Source organism: Triticum dicoccoides, chromosome 2A (assembly GCF_002162155.2).
Source record: "Triticum dicoccoides isolate Atlit2015 ecotype Zavitan chromosome 2A, WEW_v2.0, whole genome shotgun sequence".
NCBI lineage: Eukaryota > Viridiplantae > Streptophyta > Magnoliopsida > Poales > Poaceae > Triticum > Triticum dicoccoides.
In genome coordinates, this window is record NC_041382.1 from 597069200 (window position 1) to 597077698 (window position 8499).

Here is an 8499-nt window from a genome sequence, read left to right on the forward strand (position 1 = left end):
GCCTCACTCGTCGTAGCATCTGCGCAGCATGGGTGTCGCCACCGCGGTACCGTGCCTCACCGACTTCTAGCACCGCGTCTCACACGTTGCATCACCATTCCTTGCCGGTTGCATTATGTGGCTGTCACGATAGCAGCACACGACCCCTCCCCTCCCCCCTCCCTTGGCGCGGGTGTTGCCATTGCAGCTCCACTTGTGGCTGGGAAAAAATGGGAGAGGGACGGGTAGGCACGACCATGGCTGGGGAAAAGGAGAGAGGTTTGTCCCTGTTATAATGAGCCCTGGTTGTTCCTACTTGGAGCAGTCCGAGGTCGTCCCTTGTGCGCGCGTGACAGTGTCTCGCAGCACCGGCGAGCCTCGCGGTGGGGTGATGGGAGCCTCTCTCATCGGCGCACACACACAAGAGGAGAAGATTGGGGGTGGGTGTGCGGCGGTGGCTAGAATTTTGAAGGAACGAGAGATTGGTGCTGCATGTGAAAAGATAAGGGCGGGATGGGTGATTTGCCGGACCCATTCAAGGACGCGTGCCAATAGGAGGTGACGTACGAAAGCTGTGGCCGGTCGCCCAACTCAAATCATTTACCTTTTTTTTGTGCTAAGATGTGCATTTTAGTAGAAAAAATAATATCAAATATTAATCATTGAACCAAGTCTCCTCCACGCCGCCACTTCGGCCCCTTCCCTCTCTCTTTCTCCCTCTCTCTCGACGATTCATCCACCGGCCAGAGCAGTGGGGGCCCATCCTTTTTGTTTTTACTTCTTATTTACCTTAGATTTTTATTTCTTTGACGACATCAACGAGGTGCACGGCAATGATGCATTGGAATAAGCTCTCTCCGCCCTTGCCCTACATGGACGACGACTGATATAGCACCGACGAAGGGATTGCGAGGATCATCGTTGATAGATTTGTGGCTCTTTTTTATGTTGGCACTTGGTGTGTCAATAAGGGGAAGCAATTGACTAGATCTTGGTGAGCTGACGTCAACCTCGTCTTTCGGTTTGTTCTACAGCATGACTCCGTTTCTTCTACCCTCCTGTACTAGTGGTGAAGGATTTCAAACCTACAGTTCATGGGATGATGGCTCAACCGATATTCCTCTAGCGATGAGTGACCATTGTAGTCTTCAAAGTCTGGTATAACTAGCAACCAGTGGCTATTGCAGTCTTCAAAGTCTGGTATAACAGGGGCGTTTGCAGGTACCCCTTTCCCTTACTTCTGGTTCAGTGCATTTCTGAAGCTTTGACACATGGAAAACAATCGAAAGAAGAAGATGTCCAATATGATTTTCAATGAAATTCTTTTTATGGTCGTTATGTGTCTCGGTCTATTTTGTTTGTAATGTTTAATGCTTTCATTGAGAAATTTTAGTTATAAGATGCCGTCGTCGTCAAGTGTCTTTTCTTGAAAAAAATATTAATCACTGGAGAGAAAAAATGTATATATGGATTATTAATCATGTAAGTAATTTAGACAAACTTCACTTCTGCCAATTGTACCACGCCACACGTACATAATTTCATTTCCTTTTTTGAGTTGAAATATAAATAATTTCAATGGACATATTTAAGTGCACAAACAAAATCCTTAGATGACTAAATATATCACATGGTATTTTTCTCCCAACAGCGTAGGATATTTTACATTTAACCAACATGCATAGTGTATATAAAAGTTACTGTTTGTAACGAGAGGGCATCAAATCTAACAAGAGTTTTTTAGTTGACAAGAATATTTCTTATTTCTCTTTTGATTGCTACATTTTTTTATTACCTTTGGGAATCGATGGTAGGATCAACCTATGCTCTTACCTTCTATGAAGTAAATGGGAGTTGTTAAAATTCCTCCCAAGAAGATTAGGGTTTCTGCCCCCTTGCCGTTGCTGCCGGTTCGCCCCGCCTCCGGTGACCCTTGGGTCTTGGAGGTGCGGTGGACCTGGGAGCTCGTCCTTGCTTTAGGTAATTTTAGTGTCTCAGCTCGTCTTTCCAAGTGTCTACTACAATAAGATTTGTCCGGCTCTGGTAAAGGAGGGACGATGATGGCAGCGCGTCCTTGGTTCATTTCAGTGCTAGTTGTCGTTTCTAGGTGGTCCATGGACCGGGTTCTAACTTTTAACACTTCTCATGATATTTGTACTTCTGTTGCAAATTATTAATAGATCGCAGGAGTTGTTGGCAAAAAACGATGTTACTGGGTCGCAATATAAGGGCTAGTCACCACTTCTAGAACGTGTCCCTAGCAGAATACATCAGCCTTTTATAAAATGCAGTACTCTTATGTCGCATACCTAGTGCAATACAAGCGATTGCAAGAACGTACGTATGTCCTACTAGTATATGTTATCCTGCATCCATGATTTCGGGAGAGACCAAACCAACGCCGCGGAATTCCAGCGCTACATCTCAAAGAAGAAGCAAAGATATACACATGCAGGTACCAGCCTTTTTACAAGCTTGATCGACACTGCTGTCTTCCTTTTCTTCGCTGCATGCATAGCATGTTAGCATGCATCCACTTTTCCTATAGCTATGATTCCTCCCAGGCAATGCAATGGAGCTGCTGAACAATTTTAAACCCCAGCGGCGATGGGCCAAAGCAATATCGCAACGCTGGCTTTTTGCATGCATGGACTGCATCATACTGGTATCATACAATAACAGTTCTAGTTCTAGCGAGCAACCAATGGCTACCGGGCTACACCTGCACGGCTAGGGAGGTAGTTAAGGCCGCATCGCTTTGAGCCATACTACTCCTACTATAATTTCTCGTGGTCGGCCAATACCAAATCCATCTGGTAGTACGTGGTACCACAGGCTGCGATGCTACAGTCTACTACTACTACATGTCTCTGCATTTGGAGCCTGCATCAGCAAAGATTTCTTCTAGTCCTTGTACTAAGATATATGCTACTCTACCACCCCTATGCTATGGCTACTTTATATTGCTGGTACAAAATTTATTAGGGGTTTAGGTCGTTTCAATGTCCTCATGTACTTTGCGCAATGAAATTTCTTCCCGTGTACCGATTTGAAATTGAAACGGTTGGGTGCGCAAGGCCGATCGTCGAGGTTTGCTTTGCTTTGATCGACCAACTACCTTTGAGCCTTGAGGGTATGGAATGGAAAAGCTGATTAGCAAAAGTTAATTTGATGTGCTCTCCAGAGTTAAGGCTCTAGTGCCTAGGTTGGGAAGGACAAGGTTGGTGGACCGCCCTTGGCCGACGATGAGAGGGGAACAGGAACATGGAGGGGGTAGAAAGGGCAGGCGGCCAGGGCACAACTGTTCCCATCGTGGAGCACGTACGTACGTACGACGTCCACATTATACATGCTCCATGATCCAAATTGAGAACTGATCAAGCCTTGGAGCTATGATAATTGATTGAGCATTTGTTTATGGCCAGTTGATGGATCGGCGCGGGGAGGGAGCCATGATGATATCCGTGTTGGATCGGAGGTGTAAAAGAGAGCAAAAGCTAGCTCATAGGCCATGGGAAAGGCGAGGGAGGGCGGGAGGGAGGGCGGGAAAGGGGCCATGATCGTTCAGACCTTGATGCCGCCTTGTTAGGCTGGCCTCGCCGCTAAAGATGGAGGATCGTATCCATCCCCATCATTCGGTTTCGTCGAGCTTTAGCTTTAGACCTTGGCTTGCCGCTTGCCGCCCGGCCTCGCGTCACTGGACATGCACGTCGCAAAAGCAGAGTGAGATGGCACCGCGTGGAGGAACGGATGCCGGGTGGGCCACCGCGAAGTGCTAGGAAGTGGGTGGTACTAAACGAAGCTCGATCGATCGGCGATGTTCTTCCCGGGTAAGGCCACCGGACAGCGCGCCCTGAACCCAGAATCTCACTTTTTCGATGATCTGAAGAATATCTCCATAATTCGATTGGTTTCTCGTCCGTTCCCTCGTAAGACAGCAGTGCTCTCGTGATGATCTTGTGCCCGGCCTTTATGAAGAGCTACGCACAAATGGTGATGGAGTGCCTGCCTGCAGTTACAGGAAGTAATTCTGTGATAGGATAGCTGTTGGTAGCCCAATCACTGAGTTAACTGGATGATCGCACAGTCTGATTAGGAGCTCATGATTTCAGTAACATGCGTCTAAACGGATTTCTGCCTTTCTCTTTCTTTCCCCGTGATACTAAACGGATTACTGTGAACAGAGGCCTTCTCTAGCGCTCCGTTATGAGTTCCGACGAAGTACGAAGCATCTGCAACAGGGAAGGCTGGCGCAGGGAACAGAGCATCTGCGACTCAACCTGTCCTTTCGACGCAAGAAAGAACCCGAATCTGTGATTGAGGCTACGGAGTGGGAGAAACAACTTTGGGCGGCACGGCACGGCAGGCAGCTGGAGCTGGTCAAAAGTCTGGTCAGCCAAGGCCTATCTACAGTGCTCGATTTGCCGGCACATCATGGACATGGGCCTCCCTCCCCCCTCCTCTCGTAGCCGCTGGTCGCTGGTCCATGCTTGCATCCATGGAGGGGACAGCAGCAGAAGCCCCACGACGGGCCGTAGGTCCGAAGCAATCGAGTTCGCCGTCTGGCTCCGCGCCGTGCTTGCCATGTTCCTTTGCAGTGGCAGGAACGCGACGCCACCGAGGAGGGTTCATGCGTCTTCAGGTTTGTTTGTGTGTGGTGGCGTGCACGCGACCTGCCATCGATCGTGTTTTCGTGCAGGCCTGTGTAGCTCCGGGGTCTGGGCGGACGGGGCGATTCGGAGCCAAGGCTCAGCTGGGCCCGCCTAGGAACAGTAAATTATAAAAAATATAGTGAACAAATTCAAAAAATAAAAATAAACATTTTTGACATGCATGATGCTTGGGTGCGTAATGGCGTGTGGTGTTTCGACATTTGAGGAGCTCGTGAGATAAAAAAACAATTTTGACTTCTGAAAGAAACTTTGAAAGAGTGTACTGTATAGATCATAATTTTTAATAGGGAAACAAGTATTGGTGTTTTGACGCTCAGTCATGCGGATCATAAACCCAATGCAGCCCAGACAATTGAAAGGACCAAATTTGCATTATCAGGGTCTGGTAGGGCTGAATGCAGCCTATCAAACACGTCATGTATTTCTGTTGTTTCAAAGCTTCCACCTATCAAGTATAAGTGGCGTACCCTCAAAAAAAAAGAGTATAAGTGGCGCTAAAGAAACATATCAAGCATAAGTAGAGATGGGATTGCTTTCTTCCTATAGCCACCCCCAACATGAAACTAACCCAAGTATGGTAAGCCAATAGCTCTCCACCCCAAGAGTTGATACTGAGCTTGGAGGAATCTATCAAATCCTTGAGCATGTGCCATGTATAAATGGAGAATCTGCATACTTTGGATACACTCCTTTCCTATACCGCATCCTCTGCATATTACGATCAATACCCAGAAAGTTGTTTCCTTGGGAGAAGAGGTAGTTCACAAACAAGTGCTAAATAAGGCAAATGTGCTAATCTTGAAGTGACAAATCAATCATTTTACCTCGGCATATCCCCTCGGGATATCACATATATCACTATCTGAAATATCACTATTCAAAATATCTCATAGTTGTGCACGCAGAGATCCTCACGCTTAGTAGGCTTTATCTTGCCTAACAACCAACTATCAAACATTTGTTTCATGAAAAATGGAATATTATCGTGGCAAAAAAGGCATCACTTATTTTTCTCTGTCGGGTCAAATATCACAAACATCGCCTGCAAACATCAATCAAGAATTCATCTACATTAATCAAGAATTCATCTACGTGTTCGTTGATACTCTAACAGTTTTGATGCCATGAAGCTCACTGTCAAAACCAAGATCGAATGTTGTTGCCTGACTAGCAACATGGTTATCCAACTTCACTGCCTCATCTATTTATGCATATGAAATGCATATTTGCAGAAAATCAAATATTAGTTGCAATTGGTGATTAATAAAATAACAATAACAATGATGTTGCCCTGCAAATATTGAACCCAACTCATCAATAAATTTTTCTTTGATGGAATGAAGAGTCTCCTATATGTGCGTAGTTTAAACCTGACCATCAATCTTATCAATCACGGATCAATCAATGATGACACTATACTCGCCACTCAGCCTCTTCATGATATCTTGTTCCCACTGAGATCCGTAAGATCTCCCATTATTGATGCATTTGAACAAACTCTTCAAATGTGGCCGGATTTTCATGAGAAAGATTGATAAGATCACCCGTGTTCTCAAATTCAAGACCTACGGTAGCATCATCACCCTCATCCTCCACGATCATGTTGTGCATGATCAGACAACATGTCATCACCTCCCACAAGGTCTCCGGATCCCATTGTTTAGCAGGTCCACGAAAAACTGCAAAACCTGCCTGCAAAACTCCAAAAGCCGTCTCAACATCCTTCTGAGTTGCTTCTTGTCGTTGGGCATAGTGAGACTTTTTTTGACCAGTTGGGTTAAAGATAGTGTTCACAAAGGTAGCTCAAGGAGTATAGATACCGTCAACTAGATAGTATGTATGCCCATTGATAGTATAGTGGTAAGTGCTACTTGTGAGCTGCGTTGGGATTTTCTCGAAGAGGAGAGGATGATACAGTACAATAGAGATAAGTATTTCCCTCAGTTAAGAACCAAGGTTATAAATTCAGTAGGAGAACCACGCAACACCTCATAAACAGCATCTGCACACAAAATAGCAAATACGTGCACCCAACGCGAACAAGGGGTTTTCAATCCCTTGGCGGTTAATTGCAAGGATCAAATCTTGTATAGGTAGATGGATAAATAAAACGCAAAAAATCGAAGAAAATTGCAGCAAGGTAATTTTTGGTTTTTGATATATGATGAAAATAGAACCGGGGGCATAGTTTTCAGTAGAGGCTTCTCTTTTGAAAATAGCAGACGGTGGGTAAACAAATTACTGTTGGGCAATCGATAGAAAAGCGAATAATCATGACGATATCTAAGGCAATGATCATGTATATAGGCATCACGTCTGAGACAAGTAGACCGAAACGATTCTGCATCTACTACTATTACTCCACACATCGACCGCTATCCAGCATGCATCTAGAGTATCAAGTTCATAAAGAACGGAGTAACACCTTAAGCAAGATGACATGATGTAGACAAAGTACACTGACACATGAATAAACCCCATCTTTTTATCCTTAATAGCAACAATACAATACGTGTCATGTCCCCTTCTGTCACTGGGATTGAGCACCGCAAGATCAAACCCATTACAAAGCAACTCTCCCATTGCAAGAAAAAAAATCTAGTTGACCAAACCAAATCAATAGATCGAAGAGAAATACGAAGCTATAATAATCATGCATAAAAGAGTTCAGATAAGACTCAAATAATATTCATAGATAATCTGATCACAAACTCACAATTCATCGGATCACAACAAACACACCGCAAAAAGTGATTACATCGAATAGATCTCCAAGAACATTGAGGAGAACATTGCATTGAAGATCAAAGAGAGAGAAGAATCCATCTAGCTACTAGCTATGGACCCGTAGGTCTGCAGTAAACTACTCACACACCATTGGAAGGGCGACAAGGTTGATGTAGAGCCCCTTCGTGGTTGAATCCTCCTCCAACAGAGTGCCAGAAAAGGCCCCAGATGGGATCTCTTGATAACAGAAATATATAGGCGGAATTAGAGAATTTATATAGGCGGAATTAGGTCAAACGGAGCAAAGATGGGCTCACGAGGCACCAGGGCGCACCCTGGTGCCTCATGGCCACCTCCTTCGCCTTTTGACTTCCTCCAGAAGCTTCTAATGTCTCTTTTGTCCAGAAAAATATCTCTAAAAAGTTCCGTGGCATTTGGACTTCATTTGGTACTGATATTCTGGAAAACCAAAAAGAAGCAAAAAAATAGCAATTGGCACTGGGCACTGAGTTAATAGTTTAGTCCCAAAAAATGATATATGATTGCATATAAAACATCCAAGATTGATACTATAATAGCATGGAACAATAAAAAATTATAGATACATTGAAGACGCATCAAGCATCTCCAAGCTTAATTCTTGCTCGTCCTCGAATAGGTAAATGATAAAAACATATTTTTTTTGATGTGGAATGCTACCTATCATGTTCACCATGTAATCTCTATTTTGGGGCATGAATATTTAAGATCCAAATGATTCAAAGCAATAGTATATAGTTTGACATAAAAACAATAATAATAAGGCATACTAACAAACAATCATGCTTTTTCGAAACATCAATGCTAAAGAAAGTTATCCCTACAAAATCATATAGTCTTGTCATGCTCCATCTTCTTAACACAAATTATTTATCATGCACAACCCCAATGACAAGCCAGGCAATTGGTTCATACTTTTTAACGCACTTCAGCCTTTTCAACTCTTACGCAATACATGAGCGCAAGCCATTGATATAGCACTATGGGTGGAATAGAGTATGGTGATGGAGGTAATATAGAGAAGACAAAAAAGAAGAAAATCTCACATTGACGAGGCTAATCAACGGGCTATGGAGATTCC